Source organism: Marmota monax, unplaced genomic scaffold (genome assembly GCF_021218885.2).
Source record: "Marmota monax isolate L192 unplaced genomic scaffold, Marmota_monax_Labrador192_F-V1.1 WCK01_AAM20220418_F8-fsc00184, whole genome shotgun sequence".
NCBI lineage: Eukaryota > Metazoa > Chordata > Mammalia > Rodentia > Sciuridae > Marmota > Marmota monax.
This window is the reverse complement of record NW_026695008.1, coordinates 291137-301987: the sequence shown is the minus strand read 5'-3', so window position 1 is coordinate 301987 and position 10851 is coordinate 291137.

Genomic DNA, 10851 nt, shown 5'->3' with positions numbered 1-10851 from the left:
AATTATGAGGATGAGGTTTTGAGAAAAAGGAAAAAGAGTTTTTATTGCTTTGTTAGCAATGAGAATATATAGTAGACTCCAGTCCGAGGGGCTATGATTCTTCTAAGTGCCCGAGGAAAGAGTGGGTGTTTAAAGAAGGGAACAAAGGCTATACTCCAGCTGTTCCCTGTCAGGAGTCATTGATTTACAGCCATGAGATGGAATTGTTTCTTAGATCTGCAGGTACCAGCCCCAGTCTGGATTTCTTCATTACTTTGATCCATGAGCTGAAGGACAGATAACTCAGCCTAGGATGTGAAGAAGGTTAATCTTGCTTCCCCCATGTTTAGGCAGTGAGAAAGGCAGAAGAGGAAGAGAAAAAGAAAGTCAGTTTTAAAATAAGCTACAGTGACAGAAAAAGATGCAAGGATTATATTCAAAGCATGATGTAGACCCCTGTTAAATCTGATATGTGAAATTATATTATAGCATTTAAAATCATAAAATCATTCTGATGATTGGGGATCTCCATACTGGAATTTATATACATTACCTTACCTCATGTTTATCAAGCTGGCTCAAACTGTAATTTGATAAATTCCCCAAATCCAGAAATCTAGGCAACATAACCCATGTCTAAACTACTTGTAAATACAATTTGTAACACATTCCAGCTTTAATTTCTTAGAAGGTCTATTCTTTAAGAGGAGGATCTGTGGCCTTGTCACTGGAGATGCTTCAAGGGGCATTTCTCTGACAAGGGTTATTCTCTGAGACACCACCTTATGTCTTTCTGGTATTTTAGGGGGGTGTACCAGGGATTGAACTCAGGGGCACTCGGCCACTGAGCCACATCCAGAGACCTATTTTATATTTTATTTAGAGACAGGGTCTCACTGAGTTGCTTAGCGCCTCGCTTTTGCTGAGACTAGCTTTGAACTCTCAATTCTCCTGCCTCAGCCTCCTGAGCCCCTGGGATTATAGGTATGCACCACAGAACCCAGTATCTTTCTGGTATTTTATTGAAAGCCATATAGTCCCATTCTTCTTTCACTTTTGTTCCAAATCTGTTTTTAATATGAAAATATTTAAAGACCTGAGAATTAAAATGCAATCATTTTTATTTTGCCCCATGTACTGATTCTTTACTACTTAATGTAAATTTGGTTCAAAATTGGAATAATTAATTTTTCAGCTTATCTTTCTCCTGTATTACTTATCATAGGCAGTAAATTATATGCAGGTAGTTGTTGAGTCCTTCTGCCTTGAAATCTCATGGACTACCAACTTCCTAGTTACATTTTGCATATTTTAGTTTAACAATTTCATAGTTTTAAGTTTTACCACTACATAATGAAAATCCCACTTTTTCGAGCATCTAGTAATGTGTCTAATTTTCCTTTAAACCATCATTGACAACTTCTTCAGGAGCATCAGGCTACTGCAGATCATATCCTTGAGAAAATTTAGGCTTTGATCAACTCTCCAAACATCCTCCAAGCTTCACCCAGCCAAGAGACTTGGATATATATTAGAATTTTGCTATAAGAGAAGATAATTATATGTATTATGAAACCATGACAAAACTGACAACCATAAATAAAAATGATTTTTTTATAATAAGCACAATTTTGAAAGAATATAGCAAGGGATATTTTACCTCTGCTCAATTCAATATCAGGTTATGAATTAAAACATATGATTTGAGTTGCAGAAATCTATTTTCTCATTGTAATTCTACCAGTTTTACTTCCTGTATCAAAACACTGTGCAGTTACATGTATAAATATTTGAATTTTTTACAGGCTCTGCATGGTTTGGTTCCCTTTATCATTTGAAAATCTCTTCCTTTATCTCAGGTAAATATCTTCTGTGAAATCTGCATTATTGTTAATATTAATATTAGTATATCCCACTCCAACTTGACATTAGAACTATTTGTGTCTTTGTTAATTCCTGATTTTTTTTCTTCAATGCAATTTTAATTAGAGTGCCAGAGGTCTTTTTTACTTTTAATGTGATTATTGACACAGGTATAAATTCATCATCACTGCCATCCATTCTTTGTTTTCTTCTTTGGAATTAAATTAATATTCTTGAGAGATCCAACATGGCGGCGAGAGGGGAGGCAGCGCTTTCAGTACCTCCTCAACAACGGGGAAAGAGAGACGCATGGATACGCTTAGATTCGACCTGCTGAGAAACTCCTAGCAAAATTCCACTAAAGAGAGACCTGCCAGGAATCGGTAGGATTTTTGGAGGTAACAGTTTGCGCTAGACGAGTGAATCTCCGCCACGCAGTGCAGAGGTCCAGACCCGCCAGCCGCTGCCCGCGCGACTCGGCGACTGTCGGCTGCCTGCACGCGGCCCCCGCGTCAGGGCGGATAGCCTCCGAGGCGCAGCGCAGCAGGAGCGGTGCAGGGACTCTAGGAAGAGGTCTCGCGCCACGCCTTCATGAAATAGCGAACCAGGAGCTGAAACCAACCAGAGACAGACCAGTCCCACCCCTCCCTTTGGACACTCTGGCAAGGAGCCTGGGACCCGCCATAGCAAAGAGGTGACATCACCAAAGTTCCGCGGACAGAATTCCTTCCCAGCGGAATCCACGTTAGCAGGTGTGTGACTCCCACCCCCTCCAGATACAAGCAGCCAGGAAACCTCGGGAATCTCTCCGGGGGCGTGTCTGTAGGGAAGCAGAGGGGATTCCAGATCCCCACCTCCCCTTAACACCAGCGGCGACACCCAAGATCTTAGCCGCCAGTTTCTGGGGGCGTGCCCACCAAAGGGGTCCGGAAAAATTAAACTGTTGGTTCCCAGATCACCCCACCACAGCACTGGGGCTTAGATGAATGACAGAGAGGGTGTTCATCGTTCGGGATATAGGACACACGGTGGGGCTGCAAGTGTAATCAGATGCTTGGGGAACCGCCTCTGGTGAACAGGACCTGGCTGGCTGGCTGGGAGGGGGAACAGGGGGAGGGGCCAGATAAGTGAAAGGGCTCTGGACTAACAGGATTGAGAGACTCCCAGGAGCCACCTTACAGGGATTTCTGTCAGCACATAGAGGGCAGAAGCTCGGCTCAGAGGGCACAGCTTCGCCTATTGGAAGAGAAGAAAATGGGATTCAGCCATAGAACAGGGGATGCGAGCATGGCAGAGATCTGATGTCATCGGAGAGCGGCCGAGGAGAGAACTTCATCGGTGCCAGCGGCGACGGAAACAGTTGGTCCCCTGGTAGGGAGGGTGAGTCACAGATACCCGAGTCTCTCTCGCTTTGTCTTCGAGCCAGAGGGGAGGAGCGGGGCCACCGCCCATGCCCGCAAGGCAGGCAGACCTGTGACCAACCTGCAGATCAGGCCCAGCTGCGGGCGTGGTAGGAGGGGCAGGGCAGAGCCGCCGCCCGCGCCAGCAAGGTAAGCAGACCTGCGACAGACCAGCGGATCAGGCCCAGCGGCCTGCCAGGGTGGTACACACTTCACCCCAACTGGAGTAGGGGCAGAGCAGAGCCTTCGCCCGCGCCTGGATCAGGCCCAGCGGCCTGCCAGCGTGGTACACACTTCACCCCAACTGAAGTAGGGGCAGAGCAGAGCCTTCGCCCGCGCCCAGATCAGGCGCAGCGGCCCGCCGGTGTGATGGTCAAGTGACCCCAATAGGAGTGGGGGCTGAGCGGAACTGACACCCCTGCCCGCAAGGTGGGCAGACCGGCGACCAACCTGCAGATCAGGCCCAGGGGTCCGCGGGCGTGGTAGACACCTCACACCAATTGGAAGAGGGGCAGAGCAGAGCCCCCGCCCGCACCTGCAAGGGAGACTTTTCAACTATACAAGAGCAATATAAATATATGGGGGGGGGGGGAATTTCAAAAACACAACAGTTTCACCAAGAAGAAAGAAACGCAAGCAGTATGAAAAGACAAGGAAAGAAAGGACTACAAGCAATGCAGGTCAGCTCAACTTTAGAAGAGGTAACAGCTGCAGCAGATGGAATGTCAGATAAAGAATTCAGGATATATGTGCTTCAGATGATCTGGAGTATCAAGGAAGACATTAGACAGCAAAATCAGACAATGAAAGATCACTTCGACAAGGAATTACACAAACAAATCCAGGAAGCAAAGGATCAACTATACAGGGAGATAGAGGTTATAAAAAACAAACAAACAGAAATCCTAGAAATGCAGGAAGCAATAAACCAACTTAAAAACTCAATTGAGAATACTACCAGCAGAGTAGAACACTTAGAAGATAGAACATCAGACAATGAAGACAAAGTATTTCAACTTGGAAAGAACATAGACAGCTCAGCAAGACTGTTAAGAAATCATGAGCAGAACATCCAAGAAATATGGGATAACATTAAGAGACCAAACTTAAGAGTCATTGGGATACAGGAAGGTACAGAGCTCCAAACCAAAGGAATGAGAAGTCTATTCAATGAAATAATACGAGAAAACTTCCCAGACTTGAAGAATGAGACAGAATCCCAAATCCTAGAAGCCTACAGGACGCCGAATGTGCAAAATCATAAGAGATCCACACCTAGACACATTATAATGAAGATGCCCAACATACAGAATAAGGAGAGAATTTTAAAAGCTACAAGAGAAAGGAAGCAGATTACATTTAGGGGTAAGCCAATCAGGATAACAGCTGATCTTTCAACACAGACTCTGAAACCTAGAAGATCCTGGAATAACATATTTCAAACACTGAAAGAAAATGGGTTCCAACCAAGAATTGTGTATCCAGCGAAATTAAGCTTCAGGATGGAAGATGAAATTAAAACCGTCCACGACAAACAAAAGTTAAAAGAATATGCAGCTAGAAAACCATCTCTTCAAAACATCCTCGGCAAAACATTACAGGAAGAGAAAATGGAAAATAACAATGAAAACCAACAGTGGGAGGTAGGACAGTAAAGGGGGGGGAATAATCATAGAGGAAAACAAACCATGTTTAGTAACATAAATAAACAAATATGGCTGGAACAACAACCCATATCTCAATAATAACCCTAAATGTTAACGGCTTAAACTCACCAATTAAGAGACACAGGCTAGTAGAATGGATCACAAAACAAGACCCAACAATATGCTGCCTACAGGAGACGCATTTGATAGGAAAAGACATACATAGGCTGAAGGTGAAAGGTTGGGAAAAATCATATCACTCATATGGACTTCGGAAATAAGCAGGAGTGTCCATACTCATATCAAATAAAATAGATTTCAAGCCCAAGTTAATCAAAAGGGATAAAGAGGGACACTACATACTGCTTAAGGGAACCATACACCAACAAGACATAACAATCATAAATATATATGCCCCAAACAATGGTGCAGCTATGTTCATCAAACAAACTCTTCACAAGTTCAAGAGTCTAATAGACCACCATACAAAAATCATGGGAGACTTCAACACACCTCTCTCGCCACTGGACAGATCTTCCAAACAGAAGTTGAATAAGGAAACTATAGAACTCAATAACACAATTAATAACCTAGACTTAATTGACATATATAGAATATACCACCCAACATCAAGCAGTTACACTTTTTTCTCAGCAGCACATGGATCCTTCTCAAAAATAGATCATATATTATGTCACAGGGCAACTCTTAGACAATATAAAGGAGTAGAGATAATACCATGCATCCTATCTGATCATAATGGAATGAAACTGAAAATCAATGATAAAAGAAGGAAGGAAAAAGCATACATCACTTGGAGAATGAACAATAGGTTACTGAATGATCAATGGGTTATAGAAGACATCAAGGAGGAAATTAAAAAATTCTTAGAGATTAATGAAAACACAGACACAACATATCGGAATCTATGGGACACATTGAAAGCAGTTCTAAGAGGAAAATTCATTGCTTGGAGTTCATTCCTTAAAAAAAGAAAAAACCAACAAATAAATGATCTCATACTTCATCTCACAATCCTAGAAAAAGAAGAGCAAAACAACAGCAAAAGAAGTAGAAGGCAAGAAATAATTAAAATCAGAGCTGAAATTAATGAAATCGAAACAAAAGAAACAATTGAAAAAATTGACAAAACTAAAAGTTGGTTCTTTGAAAAAATAAACAAAATCGACAGACCCTTAGCCATGCTAGCGAAGAGAAGAAGAGCGAGAACTCAAATTACTAGCATACGGGATGAAAAAGGCAATATCACAACAGACTCTTCAGAAATACAGAAGATAATCAAAAATTATTTTGAATCCTTATACTCCAATAAATTAGAAGATAGTGAAGGCATCGATAAATTTCTTAAGTCATATGATCTGCCCAGATTGAGTCAGGAGGATATAGACAACCTAAACAGACCAATATCAATCGAGGAAATAGAAGAAACCATCAAAAGACTACCAACTAAGAAAAGCCCAGGACCGGATGGGTATACAGCAGAATTTTACAAAACCTTTAAAGAGGAACTAATACCAATACTTTTCAAGCTACTTCAGGAAATAGAAAAAGAGGGAGAACTTCCAAATTCATTCTATGAGGCCAACATCACTCTGATACCTAAACCAGACAAAGACACTTCAAAGAAAGAAAACCTCAGACCAATATCTCTAATGAACCTAGAAGCAAAAATCCTCAATAAAATTCTGGCGAATCGGATACAAAAACATATCAAAAAAATTGTGCACCATGATTAAGTAGGATTCATCCCTGGGATGCAAGGCTGGTTCAATATACGGAAATCAATAAATGTTATTCACCACATCAATAGACTTAAAAATAAGAACCATATGATCATCTTGATAGATGCGGAAAAAGCATTCGACAAAGTACAGCATCCCTTTATGTTCAAAACTCTAGAAAAACTAGGGATAACAGGAACTTACCTCAATATTGTAAAAGCAATCTATGCTAAGCCTCAGGCTAGCATCATTCTGAATGGAGAAAAATTGAAGGCATTCCCTCTAAAATCTGGAACAAGACAGGGATGCCCTCTTTCACCACTTCTGTTCAACATAGTTCTCGAAACACTGGCCAGAGCAATTAGACAGTCGAAATAAATTAAAGGCATAAAAATAGGAAAAGAAGAACTTAAATTATCACTATTTGCAGATGATATGATTCTATACCTAGCAGACCCAAAAGGCTCTACAAAGAAACTATTAGAGCTAATAAATGAATTCAGCAAAGTGGCAGGATATAAAATCAACACGCATAAATCAAAGGCATTCCTGTATATCAGCGACAAATCCTCTGAAATGGAAATGAGGACAACCACTCCATTCACAATATCTTCAAAAAAAATAAAATACTTTGGAATCAACCTATCAAAAGAGGTGAACGACTTATACAGTGAAAACTACAGAACCCTAAAGAGAGAAATAGAAGAAGATCTTAGAAGATGGAAAAATATACCCTGTTCATGGATAGGCAGAACTAACATCATCAAAATGGCGATATTACCAAAAGTTCTCTATAGGTTTAATGCAATGCCAATCAAAATCCCAACGGTGTTTCTTGTAGAAATAGAGAAAGCAATCATGAAATTCATATGGAAAAATAAAAGACCCAGAATAGCAAAAACAATGCTAAGCAGGAAGTGTGAATCAGGCGGTATAGATATACCAGACTTCAAACTATACTACAGAGCAATAGTAACAAAAACAGCATGGTACTGGTACCAAAACAGGCGGGTGGACCAATGGTACAGAATAGAGGACACAGAAACCAATCCACAAAACTACAACTATCTTATATTTGATAAAGGGGCTAAAAGCATGCAATGGAGGAAGGATAGCATCTTCAACAAATGGTGCTGGGAAAACTGGAAATCCATATGCAACAAAATGAAACTGAATCCCTTTCTCTCGCCATGCACAAAAGTGAATTCAAAATGGATCAAGGAGCTTGATATCAAATCAGAGACACGCCGTCTGATAGAAGAAAAAGTTGGCTACGATCTACATTCGGTGGGGTCGGGCTCCAAATTCCTCAATAGGACACCCATAGCACAAAAGTTAATAACTAGAACCAACAAATGGGACTTACTCAAACTAAAAAGTTTTTTTCTCAGCTAAAGAAACAGTAAGAGAGGTAAATAGAGAGTCTACATCCTGGGAACAAATCTTTACTCCTCACACTTCAGATAGAGCCCTAATATCCAGAGTATACAAAGAACTCAAAAAATTAGACAATAAGAGAACAAACAACCCAATCAACAAATGGGCCAAGGACCTGAACAGACACTTCTCAGAGGAGGACATACAATCAATCAACAAGTACATGAAAAAATGCTCACCATCTCTAGCAGTCAGAGAAATGCAAATCAAAACCACCCTAAGATACCATCTCACTCCAGTAAGATTGGCAGCCATTATGAAGTCAAACAACAACAAGTGCTGGCGAGGATGTGGGGAAAAGGGTACACTTGTACATTGCTGGTGGGACTGCAAATTGGTGCAGCCAATCTGGAAAGCAGTATGGAGATTTCTTGGAAAGCTGGGAATGGAGCCACCATTTGACCCAGCTATTCCCCTTCTTGGTCTATTCCCTAAAGACCTAAAAAGAGCATGCTACAGGGACACTGCTACATGGATGTTCATAGCAGCTCAATTCACAATTGCAAGACTGTGGAACCAACCCAGATGCCCTTCAATAGACGAATGGATTAAAAAAATGTGGCATTTATACACAATGGAGTATTACTCTGCATTAAAAAATGACAAAATCATAGAATTTGCAGGGAAATGGATGGCACTAGAGCAGATTATGCTAAGTGAAGCTAGCCAATCTCTAAAAAACAAATGCCAAATGTCTTCTTTGATATAAGGAGAGTAACTAAGAACAGAGTAGGGACGAAGAGCATGAGAAGAAGATTAACATTAAACAGGGATGAGAGGTGGGAGGGAAAGGGAGAGAGAAGGGAAATTGCATGGAAATGGAAGGAGACCCTCAGGGTTATACAAAAGAACATACAAGAGGAAATGAGGGGAAAGGGAAAAATAATACAAGGGGGAGAAATGAAGGTCAGTAGAGGGAGAAGAGAGAGAAGAGGGGAGGGGAGGGGAGGGGAGGGGGGATAGTAGAGGATAGGAAAGGTAGCAGAACACGACAGTCACTAGTATGGCAATATGTAAATCAATGGATGTGTAATTGATGTGATTCTGCAATCTGTATATGGGCTAAAAATGGGAGTTCATAACCCACTTGAAGCAAAGTGTGAAAGATGATATATCAAGAACTATGTATTGTTTTGAACAACCAACAATAAAAATAAATAAATAAATAATAAATAAATTAATTAATATTCTTATGATTCCATTTTTATTCTTTTTTGATCTATCATAATTCTTTTTTTTGTAATGTTAGCATCACTTTAGGCATTATATTATAAATCTTTAGTGTATTGATTTGCAGCCAAGTGATATGATGCCTCTTCACATATAGTATACAAACCTTCCAAGTGTATATTTCCATTTCTCATTTCCAAAAATGTATGCTATTTTCTGTTGTTGGTATGGGTTTTATATAAGCATACATTATAAATATCACAGTGAATAACTATTATTCTTATTTGAATGTTTATTATTTTATTTTAAAGAATCAATTATCTTTAACACATTTAAATAGTAAGAAATATATTTTATATGACCAAAGAAGTTATCACTTTCGCTGCTCTTTTTTCTTTTATGTAGAAAACTACATTTACATTTGGTGATGTTTTCCCTCTTCATTCACAATCTCCAATACACTTTTTTTTTGGAGTTTGAGCCTGCAGATAAAGGATTTCCTCACTGTTTGTGTGACCAAAACCAATCATTCACAATTACTTATTTTTGAGATATATTTTCACTGGACTTAAGAGTTTTAAGTTGACAGTTTTTTCTTTCTTTTGTCCACATTTTGGAGCATGTGGCTTCACTTTCCTCTGTTTGTGTCATTTTCTTTTTATGAGAAACATGTTGCCATCCTTACATTTGTTTCCTGTGTTGTATTATATATTTTTTTCTAACTGCTTCAAAGAGTTTCTATTTGTTATGGGATTTTTGTTATTCAATTACGGGTCTTGGTGTACTTTTCTTTTTTTCTTGTGTTTAGGAATCATTGAACTTCTTAGACATCTGGGTTTCTCAATTTCATAAAATCTGAAGAATGTTCCCTGTTATGTCTGCAAACATGAACTCTCTCTATAGTTGTGGGACTCAAAAATTATTTTCATTATAGGCCACTTCAAGTTGTCCCAAAGTTCATTGATGTGCTTTTCTTTTTCTCTTCTTTTGAAATAAAATCATCTTTGTTTACAATTTTAGGAATATCCTATTCATGTGTCTTTCAAATCACTGTTTTTATCCTGCAATGTTTAAGCTGCCATTGTCAGTCAAGTACATGTTTCATGTCATGTCATGTAATTTCATATCTATAAGTTCAATTTGGGTCATTTTTTAGTATTTTTCTTGTCTATCTTTACTTAATATATTCAATGCATGCATTATTTTTATGGAAAATAACGCATGGATTCCTATATTGAGTGTTTTAATATAGATTCCTATACTGAGTGTTTTACATTTGTTGACTACTACTAATTCTATCATCTATGGTATTTTTTGGTCAGTTTCTACCAATGTACTTGATCCACATTATGGCTTAAGTTTAATGTCTTTGCCAGCTAGAAAACTAGAGAATGTGGATTTTATATGAGAAAAGCTGGAGTTTTTTTTTTTTAGCTCATAAAAACATTCTTGAATATTTGTTTAATATTGTCATAAATTTTATTTAATGGAATCAAATTACATATAACCAATTTCATCCTTTTGGTTACTGTTTTAAAAAAATGTGAAAATTTTGCTACTTATATAAAATTCTTGTGTGTGCTCAACTCATGAATTATGAATATTTCTAGCCTA